The following is an 18,309-nucleotide window of genomic DNA, read 5'->3' on the forward strand; positions in this document are numbered from 1 at the left end:
GGGCGAGTAGGCTCCCAATTATGAGAGAAGAGGGTATTCAAAAATGTGAGGCAGCCCACCTCCAATGCCACCACATTGGGGATTTGGTTTCAACACATTTAGGGGCAACACAAACATTCACTCTATAGCAATAGGGAAATAAAAAGGAGCTGTCTGCAGTTTGGACTGTCTGTGGTCATGTACAGAACATGATCAAGGGTGAGATACTGGGCTTCTGTTACAAGATGAGGTCCATGTAGTTACATCTCCAATCAGCATCATTGTCCAGTAGAATGGGTCTATTGTTGAAATCCTGAATTTCTTGTGTAAAAAATGCATTCATAGGGTTCGAATGAGGCCAAGGATTGCTTGTTCAGTATTTCGAGCCCAGAGAGAAGTTAAGTCTTGAAGGAAATAACATTAAATTTGTATCAAATTTAGCTGCTTTGATTCAGCTGCTTTGATTCAGCCACACCAGTCAAAAGCAAGGATATCAGAAAAATTGTGGATGGTGTATGTGTCTGAAAAAGGAACAGTGCAGCAGGCTGATGACTAAGATCTAACAGTTTTCTAGTACGGAAACAACAAGGTGCTAGAGATTCCTAAGACTAATTTGTGTTATTTTAAAGATGCAAGAAAATAAGATAAAATATCTTCTATTGATTTAGGACTTAGAGAGAGAGAAAGACAGAGAGACAGAGAGACAGAGAGACAGAGAGACAGATAGAGACACCCAGATAGATCACTTGGCAATATTATGAACCATGATTATTAAAAAAAAAAAAATTATAATAGAAACTCAAAAAGCCCTGAGAGCATGTTTGGAAGCAGGTGGTATCCTGTACAACTGCTGCTTTTTTGCACTGAGCCCAGCTCCTTCTTAAACCCAGAGGTTCTCAAACTCCTATGTACGAACTCTAGATGAGATCTCTGCATTTCCTCCCTCTCTTCCCTTTTCCCCTACTTCCTCTTGCTCCATTAAAAAAAAAATTCTATAAAACCATGAAATATGTTTTATGAAAACACTGGGAACCTTTAGATAGGACATCAATAATAGAACTGTTTTATTTGTAATGTGGTTGTTCTATTATTTTTGCCAAACCGTGAAATAATCCAAACACACAAGAATCCAGACTGCCAGCCACTTGGAGAATATCCCCAACTTGTAGCCATCCCTGTGTGGCACCTTGAGAATTGCCATGGTAATTATCTAATGCCATGGATCTAAACCCTGGCCACACATTAATATGACCTGGAAAGATTTCAAAGCCTTCTCATTCCAGACCAATTAAATCAGAAACTCTAGGGAGAAGGCCTAGGCATCAGTAATTTGTAAAAGATCCTTAGATGATTCTAACATGCGGCCAAGATTGAGAACCAGTGGCTTAACGTGTTGTGTTACTGTTGGAGTCCGAACACTCTGATAATGAGAGGCAGAAGTGAGCACCCATCTCTGACCCTTATAGCCCTCTGCTTTTTGTTTGATTGGAGTTATATAAAACCTGAGTGGAACTAAGACTAAGCCTGGTAATTGTCATGGCAATGCCCTAGATTTTTCTATCAAATCCAATCTTATTTAGGATGGGAGATGCAGGAGTGACTCTGGTGATGTTAAAATATTTCTGCTCCTGTTTAGAATATTCAGCATTAAATTGAACAGTTTTTCCATAAAATTTCAAACACTAAAACTTTCGAGAACACCAGATCTCACCTGAATCAAAAAAATTTATCATTAATTATAAAGTGTGCTTTATCACAGGGAATTGTCTAGGCAATCAACATCGTGTATAGCCTTTAATGCCTCCTGTCTGCTGAATGTGAGTTCTGCATATTGATAAAAAATTTGCAAATATCTTTGCTTATGCTTCATCACTTCCTTCTTTGATTGAATATGAAATAAATGGGATTTGAAAATCATAGAGCTAGCAAGGACCTGTACAAACCATTTTATCTAGTCCTCTGACTTTACATTTAGATGCCGAATTCACTATGAGAGTCAGGCTACTAGGGTCTTTTGTTAAATTCATGAACATTCCAGCATGGACTACTAGAACATCCTTCTAAGGAGGCTCCCGCTTTCTTGTCCCCCACCTTTTTCCCCCATATTGTGTTTAGAGTGATTGTTCTAAACACAAATCCAATCAAGTTACACCCTTCCTTGCTTAACATTCTTTCATGTTTGCCTCAGGTTCAAATTCCAATTCCTTAGCCTCACCTACAGTCATCTGAGAATTGATCTGACCCTGTCGCCCTCTGTAGATTCATCTCCTAGAGCTCGCATTTCTCACTTACCAGGGATTGAAATGGTCGAAATGCAGTTCTCCAAATGTCCTATCTGCCACCATACCTTTGCACATGCTGTTTTTACCCTCTATGATGCTCTCTCTCCCCCTATGTAAGGAGACCCTTCCTTTATTCTCCCATTTGGTTAGTTCATATCAGGGTGTAATGAGCAGGGGAGACATCAGAAATGGCAACACAAATTATGAAAAGTAGGAAAAGACTTAATGAGATGAGGGTAAAAGATTGGATGAATGGTATTTACACCCTGAAATAAAAGGCCTTCTTAATAGTTTTCATACAAAAAGCTTCAAAGTTACATGTAAGACCGAGATCAAATGGGTTAATAATGGAATCCTCTGGAGTGGTGGTGGTAGTGGTGGTATTTCAGTGTCCCTAATGGGAGACAGAATGGTATCTTTTATTTATCTATCATCTCTCTTTAGTTTGATCTTAGGTGCAGAGGTTTAAATTAACCAACCATTCTCCTCTGTTCATGGCATATTACCATAGGTCTATACATAGATGTCATTCAATTTAGGTTTTTTTTTTTTTTTTTACTTTTATAAATTTTTATCCACATCTTCACCCCTATTCCCTTCCTTCCACGTAAGGAACTATTCCAATATATTTAATGAAGTTTCTTTTATTTGTATGTGTACTTTGGGGGTATATATATAAATTCACTTCTAGTCACACTATATTCTTGATCTCATTCTATTTTTATTTTTTTCACCATGTTTTTAATATCACATGTGTTGTATATCAGGTCTGTGGCCTTCTAACTGCTGCAGCCACCATACTTAACTTCCCCTGTGCCAGGTAATGAGCACCCAGATAGCCCTCAGTTCTGTTTCTACAAACAACATTGAAATGCATATTCTCCTCTATGTCCCTTGTAGATGTGTGAGAAACTACCTTTGTGATAAATACTCAGGAATAGATTCAAGGTATGCGCCCACATAATCTGACCAAATGGCGTTATAGATTTGACAGTTTGTGCTGTAGAATGTGCACCAGTCTACATGCCTACCAGCAGAGCACGGTATCTCCACCTCTCTACCAAACTTGGCAATACCCAGCTTTCCCGTATCTGCCAATATTACAAGAGCAAAGTGATGCTCATTTTGTTTTTCGTCTTTTAAACAGACTTTACTTTTTAAAGCAGCTTTAGGTTCATGAGAGCATTGTGGGGAAAGTAAAAAGAGTTCCCATGTATACCTTGCCCCGCACCAGCCTCCTCCATATCAACCTCCTGCACCAGAGTGTGACATTTTTTATAACTGATGAACCAACATTGACACATAATAATCACCTCAAGTCCAAATTTACATTAGGGATTGGTGTTAGACATGCTGTAGGTTTTGACAAATGTGTAATGACATGTGTCCACCATTATAGTATCATATAGAATAGTTTCAGTTCCCTAAAAATCCTCCGTGATCCACTGATTCATCCCTCCTCCTTCCCTAACCTCTAGCAACCACTGATCTTTCTATTGTCTCTATAGCTTTGCCTTTTCAGGAATGTCATATAGGTGGAATCATATAGTATGTATCCTAGAATGGTTTCTTTTACTTAGTAATATGCATTTAAGATTTCTCTATGCCATTTTTTAGTTATTCACTTCTTTTTAGCACTGAGTAATAGTCCGTTGTCTGGGTGTGCCACAGTTTATTCATTCACTTACTGAAGGATGTCTTGGTTACTTCCAAATTGTAGCAATTATGCATAAAGCTACTATAAACATCTGTGAACAGTTTTTGGTGTGAATTTTCAATTAATTTTGGTAAATACCAAGAAGCACCATTGTTGGGTCATATGGTATGAGTATGTTTCATTTTGTAAGAAACTACCAAACTGTTTCCAAAGTGGCTGTATAACTTTGCATTTTCAACAGCAGTGAACGAGAGTTCCTGTTGCTCCACATCCTCACCAGCATTTGGTGTTGTCAGTGTTCTGGATTTTGGCCATTCTAATAAGTGTGTAGTGGTATTTCATTATTTTTTTTATTTGCATTTCCTTATTGACACATGAGGTGGAGCTTCTTTTCACATGCTTATTTGCCATATGTATATCTTCTTTGGTGAGGTTTCTGTTCAGGTCTTTTGTCTATTTTTTAATCTGGTTTTTAGTTTTCTTATTGTTGAGTTTTAAGATTTCTTTGTATATTTTGAATAACTGTCCTTTATTAGATGTGCCTTTTGCAAATACTTTCTCCTAGTCTGTGGCTTGTCTTTTCATTCTCTTGGCACTATCTTTTGAAAAGCAGAAGTTTTTAATTTTAATAAAGTCTAGCTTATAAGTTATTTCTTTCATGGATCATCCCTTGGTATTGTATCTAAAAAGTCGTTGTCATACCCAAGGTCATTTAGATTTTTTCCTATGCTATGTTCTAAGAGCTTTATAGTTTTACATTTTACATTGAGGTCTATGATCCATTTTGAGTTAATTTTTGGGAAGTGCATATAGTCTGTGTCTAGATTCATTTTTTGGTATGTGGATGTCTAGTTGTTCTAGCACTGTTTGTCACAATGTCTACCTTTTTTCATTTGCTCTTTTGCCAAAGATCAGTGACTACGTTTGTATGTGTCTATTTCTGAGTGCTCTATTCTGCTTCATTGATGTATTATGTCTATTATTTCATCAATACTGTGCTGTCTTGATTACTGTAGATTTAGAGTAAGTCTTAATTTGGAGGAGTTATCTGACTTTGTTCTTCTTTTTCAATATAGAGTATTCTTGGTCTTTTGCTTCTCCCTATAAACTTTGAGTTAGTTTGTCAATATACAAAAAAAAACTTGCTAATATTTTGATTGAGATTGCATTAAATTTACAGATTAAATTGAAAAAAACTGACCTCCTTTTGGTTTGATTTGCATTTCTCTGAATACTAATTAGTTAGAATACCTCTCCATATGCTTCTGAGCCTTTTTGTTTCTTTTCCAGTAAACTCCTTTGTTATATTCTTTGTCTATTTTCTTCCAAAGTTCCTATCTTTTTGTAGTTGCTTTGCAAAATTTCTGTATATACTCTGGACATTGGTCCCTTATCAGTTTTACATTTTGCAAATATCTCCTTCCAGTCTTCTGTCTTAACTCTATCCATCATTTTGTTTGTTGAATAGAGATCCTTAATTCTGTTCTAATCAAATTCATACAAAAAAGGTTTGTGTCTTTGGGATTTTGTTTAAAAAGTTCTTTCTCACTTATAGGTTACAAAGATATTCTCTTCTATTTTCTCCTATTAACTTTATAGTTTTGTCTTTTATGTTGAGATCTTTAAAATACTTGTGACCACTTTTGGTCCAAGAGTTACTTTTTTTTCTTCATGTAGTGAATCAATTTTCCTAATTCTGACTCCAAATAATTAATTCTTTTCCTATCAATTTGTGGTGCCACCTGAATTAGAAATCAAGTTAGGTTTTGGATTTCATTCTGAGTGAGTTTGGGTCTGATTCTGGGCATTCTGTTTTCTTGCTTTTGTCTATATGTCTATTCTTACAGTGCAAACCACACTTTTTTAATAACAGCTTCATTGAACATGTGATGGTCTGTGATGATGATAGATCAAATTGGGGATAATTATTATTTTTATAATATTTAGTCATCCCATTCAAGAATATAAATTATCTCTCTACTTATTCAGGTCATCTTTATATCCGTCATTGAATTTTTATTTTTCTCCATGCAATCTGGCATAATCTTGGCTAAGTTAATTTCTAGATCCTTATAGTTTTGAACTATAAATGGTGCTTTATCTTTTATATTTTATAATATGCCTTTTATGATTTTGTAAGTTTAAAATTTTTAAGTTGATTTGTATCTGGCAACCATGCTTAGCTATTTGAGTAGTTATGGTAATTATTTTGATTCTTTTGGAGCTTTAAAGGTAGATGATCACATGGTTCTTCCATTTTGTTTTAAGCCTCCAAATCATCATAAATTTAGTGGCTTAAGACAACAGAAATGTATTCTTTCATAAGTTCTGGAGACCAAAAGTCTAAAATCGGTATCACTAGACCAAATTAAGGTGTCGGCATGGCCATACCCTGTCTGAAGAGTGTAAAGGAAAATTTGTTGCTTGCCTCTTCCATCTTCTGGAGGCTGCCAACATTCCTTGGCTTGTGACCACATCACTCTAATCTCTTCCATCATGATTACATTGCTTTTTCTCCTGTATGTATCGAATATCCCTCTGCGTCCCTCTTATAAGGATACATGTGATTGCATTTAGGGGCCACAAATATAATCCAGGATAATCTCTCCATCTTAAAATCCTTAACATAATCATGTCTGCAAGTCTTTGTCCTATAAGGTAACATTTTCAGGTTCTAGAAAATAGGAACTGATATTTTGTGGGGCCATTATTCAACCTACTACACTTCCTCCAATATGATTATGTGTGTGTGTGTGTGTGTGTGTGTGTGTATAAAATTCAGCTCTCAACCTCACATGTTACTTAATGAGGAGACACTAGACCAAGACTTTTCTACTAAAGTCAGGTACTAGAGAGGAATCATATAATTTCTACTCCTATATAACATTTTTTGGAAGCTGTTACTCATTGTAATTAGATAAAACAATTGGAGGATATAATAATTAGAAATGAAGAGTTAAAACTCTCTTTTCAGATGACTCAATTATACAATTGGAAAATCCAAAAGAATCAATTAAAACTTACCTCAAACAATAAAATAATTTAGTAATGTAGTAGCTTATAAAATTAACATTAAAAAGTCAGTAGCCTTCATAATAGAAACAAAAACCAATTACAAAATGTCATGGAGGAGAGGATCCCTTTTGTGATATTAAAAAAAGAAACTAAGTGCCAGGGTAAAACTTGATTGGAAATGTTCCAAACCTGTATGTGGAAAATACATCTGAAAGTTACAAAAGTCGATTTCAACAAATGAAGTAATGTGTCTTGTTCTTGGATAGAAAAACCCAACATCGAAAAAATCTGTTTTCGCTATTTATAAATTTATGAAATGCCCAATAAGAATACCATAAGATTCTCCCCAACATCTCCCCCTGGAACTAGACAAGTTGATTATAAATTTATCTGAAAGGACAAACAAGCAAGAATAGCTAAAACACCCCCAAAGAAACAAGCAAATGGATGAGAGAATGGGAGGAGTTGCAGTTACTAAACATTACAATGAACTGCAAACCATTTATAATTAAGACAGTTTGGTATTGACACATAAATAGAAAGACTAATGGAACAAAATAGCAAAATGAGAAGTAGACTAAATTGCATATGGAAATTAAGTGTACAATAAAGACAGTATCTCAAATCGGAAGGAAAAATACATGTTTTTTAAAAATAGGTATTTTTAATAACAAAGAAAAGATCATGGTTACTTACAGCAAATTTAGCACAATTAGGAAAATTTAGTATAATATTTGTCAACGAAACTCAGCTGACCAAATTATTAAAACATTGTTCTTACTTTGTAGTTCTGGATGGGTGTCAAGATAATGGTTCCACTGTGTTCACTTTAAACTAGAGCTATAAATTTTTAATAAGTGAAATTCAGATGCTGTGTATCCAGTATTGTGATGGTAAATATGTTTAACACACACATACACATATACATATGTGTGTGTATAATATATATGTATATGTGTGTATTGTAACTTTTACTGACATAAAGGATCTTTAGCAAGCACTTTACAAATAGTAATAAAATATACAATACTCTCTATTATAAACTCCATATATTAATTGATTCTCACAGATGCTTTCCTTTGTTTTTGCCAAATGCTTATCCATAACCAACTTATGGTTGCAATTGATGAGTATAATTTTCCTATTAATGTAGGTAGATAATTTTGTTTACATTAATGAATAAGATAGAAGTAAAATTAGAAAGACATAATGTTGAATCTTGACTTCACATATTTGTCAATGACGTGACTTCTTTGCTGAATCTGATAATAGTTTTTAAATATTGGAAAATTATCCCTCAATGTTTTTTGTGCTATTCACAATGTAACAGCTACAGACACAGTGAATTTTTAAGATTAATCTACATTGCTAATATTTTCTCCTTCATTTTCTTTTTTTTAGGTGAGGCAACCCTTGGTTAACCTCACAGATTGCAAGGACCTTTGTCAGCTTACAGTCTCTTATTTGTTATTTTTTATGCCTACAGCACCTGGTCTTCCTAGATGGCCTCCCATCCAAGTACTAACCAGGCCCGACCCTGCTTAGCTTCCGAGATCAGACGGGATCGGACTTATTCAGGGTGGTATGGCCGTAGACCTTCATTCTCTTAAGTCTAGACCAGGAGTTGGCAAACTATTTGTAAGGGCCAGATAGGAAATATTTTAGTTTTGGGGGACATTGTAGTATCTATTACAACTATTCAACTCTGCTATTATAGCACAAAAGCAGCCAAAGATAATATGTAAACAAATGGGTGTGGCTGTGTTTCAATACATTTTTATTTACAAAAACAAGTGACTTGGATTTGGCCTGCTAGTTATAGTGACTCCTGTTCAACAGTCAACAAAACAATACATTAAACCCTGATGTTAGCATTGCCGCTTCTGTGGTGTAAATGCTTTCGTTATAGCTAATTTCATGCTATTAGTATATTGTCTAATACCAAGTTGAGAAGAGATGTACAGCAGCATACCACTCTATAGTATTTCTACCATACAGATGCTATAGACATAAATAACCTCAAGAGCCTTAATAATAGTAAAATATATTAAAATAATTAAGAAGTGATGAGCATTGATTATTATTAGGTTTGTTTTTAACGTGGTTTACTTCATTGTACATTGATATAATCTATTCTGTAATAATGGTTGAGTTTAGCAATCAGCTTACAAAATTTCTGAAAATTTAACAATCAGCTCTCCTGAGCTGGCATGAGCCAGCTCCAGCATATCACTGTCTATAGCCATATGGGAATAGAGAAAATTGGATCCATTATTTATAGTATATAACAGAAGAAATTCCAAATGGATCAGAGACATAAATGTAAAAATAAAATTAAACCATACATGTACTAGGAAAGATGTGTATGAATTCCTCTATAACCTGGGAATGGGAAAACTTTATGAGCTGTTTTAAATACAGAAGCATTAAAGAAAACGAGACTATATTAGCTTCATAAAATGAACTGAGAATTATTGTTTCTTTTTGCATTTTCTGGAACATAAGAATTGTGTTTTTGAAAATTTGAGTCTATTTTATTTATTATTGATTGATTGATTGATTGTGACATTAGATAATGAAATCTAGTAAGTTTCAAGTGTACGATTCAACAATAAGATAGATATATATATATTGCATTGTATGTTCACCTCCCATAGTTAGAGTTCTTTCTGGCACCACGTGTTTGACCCCTTTTACTCCGCCTACCTCCCCCCTCTCCCCCATCCTCTGGTAACTGCTAGTCTATTGTCCATGTCCATGAGTTTCTGTTTGTTTGTCATGTTTGTTTGTTGCTTTTAGGTTTATATCCCACAAATAAGTGATATCATGTGGTTTTCCACTTTTTCTGTCTGGCTTATTTTGCTTAGCATGATTATCTCGAGGTCCATCCATGGTGTTGCAAATGGCAGTATTTCATCTCTTCTTGTGGCTGAGTAATTTTCCAATGTATATGTGTACCACAACTTCTTTATCCAATCCTCTATTGAAGAATACTTTGGTTGCTTCCATGTCCTGACCACTGTGAATAATACTGCTATGAACATCAGTATGCAAGTATCTTTTTGGATATATGTTTTCAAATCTTTGAGGTATATATCCAGTAGAGAGAAGAGAGTCCATTTTAAAAGCATCCAGGTTTAGAGATCTTTCGGATGGAAATTCAACTACCATTAAATTTCTTTAATCCTTGTGAGTCTATTTTAAATTCTCTTTTTCTTCTTATACCAGTTTGACATTTTATGTTTTCTAGGAATTTATCCAATTTATCTATGTTTGTTTTTTAAATCTGTAATTATTTTCTTATTTTTATTTTTTGATTCTTGTTTTATTTACTTTTGTTGTCTTCATTCTTCTTATCAGTCTTACCAATTTTACCTTGGTAATTTTTTGGAAAACAGAGCTTTCAGTCTTATTAGTCTCTTCTACTTAAAAAATCATTGTATTGTTTCTTTTCCTTTATTACATTCTTTTTCTTCATTGGGATTGCTTTGATGTTCTATTTTATAACTTCTTAAATTGGATACTGAGCATATTCCTTTTCAACTTTCATTGTTTCCTGATAAACATATTTAAAAGTATAAATGTTCTTCTAAATACTGCTTTAGGTATGTCCCACAAATTTTGTGTTGTCATGTTTATTTAGTTTTAGAAATTTATTCATGTCGATTATAATTTCATTTTTAACCAATGAGTCATTTAGGAATATGGTATTTTCAAAATGTGGGACTTTTTAAAAAATTTCCTCTTATTCATTTCTAATATTATTTTACTATGTTTGAAAGATACAATGTATGAGATATTGTTCCTGGAGAGTTTATTCTTTTAGGTCTAATATATTCATGTAAATATGTGCATGCTCTTAAAATGTATATTTGCTATTATATGAACTTTTATAGCATATATATTAAAAGATATATATTATACACAGCATGCCATTAGAACATGCCTAACAAAGATCTGAACAATATAATCAATACGATAAACTTACTAATTACACTTTTTAGATAAAAATCTCCTTAATTTTTGTTTGTGTAATACATTTCTGATAATTGGGTGTTACAAACTGGAAGTATTCATGTTTCTCTGTATGTTTTCAGTTATTATAACCAATTATTAACTTCATGCAAATATGTTTGTGATGGTTATATCTTCGTGCTCTATAGTATTGTTTACCTTTTACCCCCGATTTTTTTTTGTCAGCTCTTATGATCGCTATTCCAGATTTCTTTAGTTTTTTTCTTTTTTTTTTTTGTCATTCATTCTTTCATTTTCGACCTTTTTGAGTCTTTGGTTTTAAGACTGTTTCTTAAAGACAACATATTTTTGGATTTTGTTTTCATTTTTTAATACCAACAGAGAGTATTTGCTTTTCATGAGTTAACTTTATTTAAATTTATTGTAATTGCTATTGTAATAGATATTATTTCTCCTACCATATCTCATATTTTCAATTTACTACACTTTCTTGTTGTTTTTGCTGGCTCAAAAAATTATTGTATTTTTGTTCAAGTGTGGCTTCCCTTAAGATGCTTACTCATGTTTATGTATTCCTAATAAATTCTTAAACTTATCAATATCTGTATATTCATCCTAACTAGGTAAATAATTTAGTAAACTCATGTGTATGTGTATATATATAATTGTTATTGTACACACATGAATACATACACCCCTCCTAATGGTTTTGCTTCTCTGATTGAATTCTATTACTCTCAGATACTGAAAGAGAGAAAAAAATTAAAAAGAGATAAGGAAAATTCCAAACCTGGAAACATCAGAATAAAATTTTGAAACATCAAAGACAAGGAAAGAATTTTAAAAACTTCCAGCGATAATGAAGAGATCAACGACTAAAATAAAAATCAGATTGAACAGTGGGCACAAGACGACAAATGGAAAAAATACTTTTTAAATATTAAAACAAAATAATTTGAACCTAGAATTTTATACCCAGCCAAATTGCCTTCAAATGTGATGGCTTAATATATATATAAAGACTTAATATACATATGGCTTTATATATAAAGACTTAACATATATATATAAAGACTTTATATATATATTATATATATATAATATATATATATGACTGAGAATGAAGTTATACTGAGAACTTATGTTGAAAGTGGTACTCAATATTCAAGAAATATTGTAACTGTGATAAAATTCCTTGGTAAAGTTGTGTTTTTATTAAGGACTAAAATGAGGAAAAGACCAAATTTACAAATGCATCTAAAACAACCTAGAACTAAAATTTGACATAATACCAGTATGGTAGGAGTGGGGAAGGGAAATATATGTATTGCAGGGATTTGACCTTATGAAACTATGAAAGCTGGTTAAGCAATCTCTGTAAAGCTATCGTCTTTATGTCCAATGCTGGAGCTTTAAAACTACAGAACAGGCAGTTGGGAAGGGAAGATGGAAGTAAAGTGGAATTAGGCAAGATAAGCTGGCACCCACAAGCATGAGATGAAGCCTGTGAGGACAGACAGAAACTCATGTTAGTTCTTGTTGCCTCTAATCTTGATTGTATGTGTTTCTTGCAGAAACCAGACCATTTCATCACAATTGCCAAACATGCAGCTGGTCTAGGAGTCAGAGAAGCTTAGCAAGGATCTATGGAAGGTGAAGCTGTTGGAGGCTCCACTGATATTTCACCTCAATGAGGAGAGTGAGGAGGTAAATGACAAGGCCCTTTATATCTTTCACAAGGACCTCACTTATGGCTCATTGTACCTGAAAAATGTATGGGAAAAGAAGTTTTGGGAAACGCAGTTCAATCTAGCCAAAATGACACAGCACTTTTCCTCCCACCCTCCATAACTCCTACCTTTCTTTTGTATTTTCTATCTCTTTACTCTTTTCTGTTGACTTCTAGGAGAGTTTCTCATCTGACCTTCAGACTCACTGATTTATTCATCACCTTTATTCTCTTTGTTATGTATCTTATCTATTGTTTTATTCATTTCAGCTATTACATATTTCATACCTAATACTCAATCAGGTTCTTCTTTATGTTTTCTTGTTTTTGCTTCATATTGCTGATATCAGCCATAACCTCTTAATATATTCATCTTCATTATTTTAATTTCTTGCTCCTGCTCCTCCCATAATGCTAATTTAGATGATTTATATTGCTGAGTTTGTTATTTTCTTATATAGTAGTTGTATTCCTTATACGGATTTCTGGTCATTTTGTCCCAAGAACTGCTCTTCCCCTTGGAATATTTGTTATGACACATGGTCATGTGTTGGGAAATGGCCAGTTGATGTAGGTGAACATACTTATAGGTAATTTAAAGCCAAGAAAGAGCCTCGGAGGCCACAGAGTGATAGTGATCATTCCAATTTGCCCACCATCCACAAATAACTTCTCTAGTGTGTACAGTCATGTACAGCATAACAATGTTTTGGTTAACGATGAACCACACACAAAACAGTGGTCCCATCAGATTATATTGGAGCTGAAGAATACCTATTGCCAAGTGACATCATAGCTGTCATAAGGACATAGCACAACATATTACTCTTATGTTTGTGCTGATGGTGGTGTTAATGAACCTACTGTGGTACCTGTCAAATGAAGTATAGCACATACGATTATGTACAGTGCATATTACTTGATAATGATAATGAACAACTGTGACTAGTTTATGTATTAACTATGCTATACTTTTCATTGTTGGAGTGTACTCTTTCTATAAAAAAAAGTTTGATGTAAAGCAGTATGCTGTGTCATATCGGCAGAAACCTTATAGATCTCTTGTGTATTGCATCTCTTGATTGTATCATTTTTCTCATGTTTCATTTAATCTTGTGTTGTTTTGTACAGTAACATGCTGCACAGGCTTGTAGCCTAGGAGCTGTAGGCTATACTGGATAGCCCAGATCTGTAGTGGGCTGTATCATGTAGGTTTCCGTAAGTGTACTCTGTGATGTTCGTACAACGATGAAATCACCCAGCAACACATTGCTCAGAATGTATCCCCATTGTTAATCAGCACATGACTGGATTTCCCATTTTAAACTCTCCAGAAAGTCTCCATAGATTTGGTCCCCTTGCCCTGGGGTTTGGAGTGGGAGGGGTATAGTGGTGAGTACAGGGGTAGCTGGTCAGTACACATCCACCCTTTTCATCCCTCTTTACTCCCGCAGTGCTTTTGCACTGCCCTCATCCCTCATCGGATCCTCCTGCTCTCTGCACCCTGCCCCCTGCCCTCTGCTGTTGTTGCCAGTCTCTGCGATGATTGGCAGGCTGTGATGATGCATGTGGGGGAGAAACTAGCCCAGAACAAGAAGCCGTTCTTTGTTCACCTCACTTCTCACAGCAACCCTTGGCTGCCATTCTTGTGGGCTGAAGCATTCTCCCTTTTACCTCCCACTTCCTGCTTACCCCCTCCCCGTTACCCCCCATATAATAAGTCCCGAGTCTTCAGATTCCCCAAGGACCTCTCACAGTGTTTTATTTTATTTTTTGGTATTAATTCTTCAAATCCAAGTTTCCCTCTAGCTTCTATAGTTTCTCTAAGGTTGATTTTTGGGAAGGAGCCAGTGGCCAATGTAGTTTGTCATACTGACACGATGTAAGAAGGGTTTACAGAATGGGCAGGTGTATCACAAAGAAGGGAGAATTTGAGGCAAATGTATGAGTCTTAAGGAGAGAGAGGCTACCAATGTACACCAAGAGGTGCTTTTTTCCTGCATTCAATTTGTTATTGTAATTAATGGTATTTGTGTGTGTGTATATATATCAGGCTTATAATGAAAATGGCAGTGTTCACTACTTCCTACTCCAAAATTCTGCTCAGGCAACAATTTTCAACATTAAAAAAAAAACAAAACAACAACAACAACAAAAACTTTCTAATCTCCTGAGAGCTTATCGGGTTTAGAGCTGCACAGCACTTTCCCCTTTCCATACTGGTAAATACAGGGCACAGGATGATACCATCCAGGATTTCTAGGCAGCTGCCTTGCATTTTATGCCTTCCCTAGAATTAGTCCTAGTGGCAGCCATGAAAATAAACCCACTCTGTTTTCTAAATTCTGTGCACAAAAGAGTCAATGAATGTCACATTAATGACTCATTGAAAATCCACTGCATCCTGTTTCTCTGACTTCTTGGAGGAAGTAAACCCCAAGATTTTTGAGAACACTCTTCGCAATTTCTCCACTAAACACTCCTTTCAAATGTTTACAAGAGTGGCAGTGTCTTCATTATTATGTCTAAGACTTTCAAAGACATTCTGTTGTGTGATATTTAAACACTGTCGTGGTTTATCTCTAGTTGAGTGGACGGGTGTAGTGTTGTGTGTCTCGCTTTTTGCTTGTTGTCATGTAATGTGATCATGCAGGTACAAATAAGAAAGAAAGATTTATTACATGACAGGAGAAGACACTTCTAATTGTTGGGATCAATTTTAACACTCTCAAATAAATTGGCAAAACAGCAGTGCCATATGTACTGAGAGGAGAAAAGTAAGAGGAAAACTGCACAAATCTTAAAACTAAACAACTTTCTTTTGGTATTTATGTACACATTCTAAGAAATATGTTTATATTATTATTTCTTGATTTTTCAATGTTAGATATTTTCTTTAGCTTCCTAAAGTAGAGTATGAGGACTTAGTGTTTGTACTTACTGTATTTTTGCCTCCAAAGCATTCTCTTCCCCTTCTTACGCAGGCTTGCCAATATAATTATATCACTGCTTCTGTTATCAGTACTGAGTGCTTACACCATTGTGCCCATGTAAATGCTATTCACATCTGAGACATGTAGCATGCTAAGATTACGTTTTCTTACTTGTGTACCTTTTTATTTTCTTCGCATTCATACTTGCCTTTCTTTCCCCAGTTGTTCAGGGCTCTGTGTGCCTCTCATAATTCTCTGGATACTTTAATAGAGTTGAAAGCATCCGATAATCTAGCTGGTTCTTCCCCAAAGCCTCATTCCCATCCCATCTGTGCAAGCTCAAATTCCTGCTCACGCCGAGTGCTGTTTTGACCTTCTCTTCATTATCATCTTGGAAACTTCCTTTGCCTGCCTCCCTGTGCTAGATCTCCTATTATCTAATTTTATATCTCCCTCTTTCTTGATTAATTCCCTTGTTTGGTGAAAAAACTAATATCTTTTGATTATTTCCTAAGAAAGAATCCATAAGAGATAAAAATTCAAGTCTGCATGTGGTGGACTTTTGCCATTCAGGCTGCATTTTTGAACACCCCTTCTCATCGTTTAAACAGTTTCCCACATTACAAATTCTACATTCTTATCAAAGAACATTTTTTTTTCCAAGTCATTTTTCCATTGCTAGATTGCAGACATGTGATTTTGATTCCACCAGTCAGCTGTGTGTGTGCCAGTCAGAATCTGGATCCAAAGCTGAGTTACTTAGGAAAGAAGCAGGGCCTGAGGCTTCCGTTTGGCAGGTGCAGATCTGGGTAAGGCAGCACAGAAGGGATCTGGAGTCCAAAATATGACTGTAGCACTTGATTTAGCAGCCTCCTGGCAACAGCAGAGGCAGAACTGGCACCTGTGACATCAGCCTCCCTGCTTAGTGGCTTCTATCAGAGGCAGCAGCTCTGTGCTGTGGTGCTGGGGTGTCACTCCTGGAAGTGCAGTCCATTCTCTTCCCCTCTGTAAGCTCTTTCTACCTCATAACTAGTCCTTTTGGCTTAAACTGGTGTCTTCGTCTACTATAAAAGAATATCACAGATTGGGTGGCTTAAAACCAACAGAAATTTATTTCTCACTGTTCTAGAGGCTTGAAGTTCAAGATCAGGGTGCCAGCATGCTCAGGTCCTGGTGAGAGCCTTCTTCCAGATTGCAGATCGCTGACTTCTCACTGTGCCCTCACAAGCTGAAAGGGACAAGGGAGCTTTTTTGGGTCTCTTTTATAAGGGCATTAATCTTATTCACAAGGACTCCGCCTTCATGACCTAATAATCCCCCAAAGTGACCCCCCCAATGCCATCACCTTGGGCATTAGGATTTCAATATGAATTTTGGAAGGACACAAACATTCAGACCGTAGCAACTAGCTAGAGTAACTTCTACTGTATTAAACTAACCTGGCCAATATGCCTTCTCTGCCCAAAGGTGTCTTGATTCTACTGTAAGACACAAGATTTGAAACCATTTTCCTCAAAAATTAGAAAGCATTTCTCCATTGCCTTTGGCTTCTAGTGTTGTTGCTGAGAAATCCGAAGACATTCTTTGTCCTGAGTCTGTATGTGATTTACTTCTTCTCTCCAAAGCTTTTAAAAATTTTAATGTAGTATGTATTCTTAATTTTTTTGGTTTTATGTTATCAAATTTACAAATGGTTATATTTTAAAGAGTTAGAGTCCTATATGTTGTTTTATGAAAAATAACTATCTTCCAACTTTGTCCCCCGCCATTTCCTTAGCACTAGAAGCAACCACTTTCACCACTAGAATATATGAATATATAATTAAATGCATATTTAACACATGTGAAATGGATCCTAAGGAGTCTTTCAAAATTCTTACATTTGGCTGTTATTCACCTTTTCAAGAAAGCATTATACATAAAAATAGATGACTGCCATGTATCTAAACAGGCCTCAGAGAATAGGTGTTAGAGATCCTGTAATAGTAGTTGTTAATGAATTTTTCCTCCCTTTTCACTCATTTGGTAGCAGGATCAGAGCTTGGGCTGAGGTCTGAAAATAGAAAGAGCCTCTCTTTCTAGGAGGCCACAAGTAAGAAGTCACATGGTTTTGGGTCTATGATATTCCTGGACAGCATCCAGGATGGGGCTCCTGACATGGGGAAAAGTCCAGGGAGTGAAATCAAAAGAGCTGCAGTAGGAAGCCAACAAAAGCTTCTTGGCTGAGCAGAGCACTAAGGGATTGGAATACCCCTCCCTGAGACCAGAAAAACCACTGTGGCCTGGCCAGGGGGTGTACTGGCAGAGGCCAGCCTCAGCTGATTGCTCTTACCCCTATTTAAGCACCAGCAGAAACAGCAGCATCAGGCAGAGGAAGCCACTTTAAGCTGTCTGGGCTTTAGCTGCACCTCCATCTGCCTTTAGTGCACCTGTTCATACTAAGCCAACCAGCTTCAGTAGCTGCTATTAATTTCTCCAACTATACAGTAGTACATTTGGCTCCAAGCTAGCAAAGTGATGGGATAGGAATAAGCAGAATTTTCTCCTGAGACTATTTAGCATCCTGGAATTTCTATCTATATGGCAGGGGCAAGGGGACCCAAGAGAGAAACTGATTTCCTGTTAATATGGACATGGGGACTTGAGTGTAGTATCAGGGACCATCCTGGGGCAAGGCTGGCTTTCATTCAAGAAACAATGTATGAAATAAGACATACCAGTAACACATTACATTTTACT

The 18,309-nt window shown here is 35.6% G+C and overlaps 1 protein-coding gene and 1 non-coding gene across 2 annotated transcripts in view; one reads left to right on the top strand and one right to left on the bottom strand.

Annotated features, from left to right (window-relative positions):
- MEGF10 (multiple EGF like domains 10) overlaps positions 1-18,309 on the top strand; it is a 332,427-nt gene that overhangs the window by 89,141 nt on the left and 224,977 nt on the right. The window contains exon 6 of the mRNA XM_039848592.1: positions 12,483-12,615. The gene's annotated coding sequence lies outside the window, so the exon portion shown is untranslated. The remainder of the gene's footprint in view (positions 1-12,482; positions 12,616-18,309) is intronic.
- On the bottom strand, positions 8,411-8,529 carry LOC120591078 (5S ribosomal RNA). The gene has a single exon (XR_005649827.1). It is a non-coding gene; the product is annotated as a 5S ribosomal RNA (ribosomal RNA).

This window comes from Pteropus medius, unplaced genomic scaffold, assembly GCF_902729225.1.
Source record: "Pteropus medius unplaced genomic scaffold, Ma_sr-lr_union100, whole genome shotgun sequence".
Taxonomy (NCBI): Eukaryota; Metazoa; Chordata; class Mammalia; order Chiroptera; family Pteropodidae; genus Pteropus; species Pteropus medius.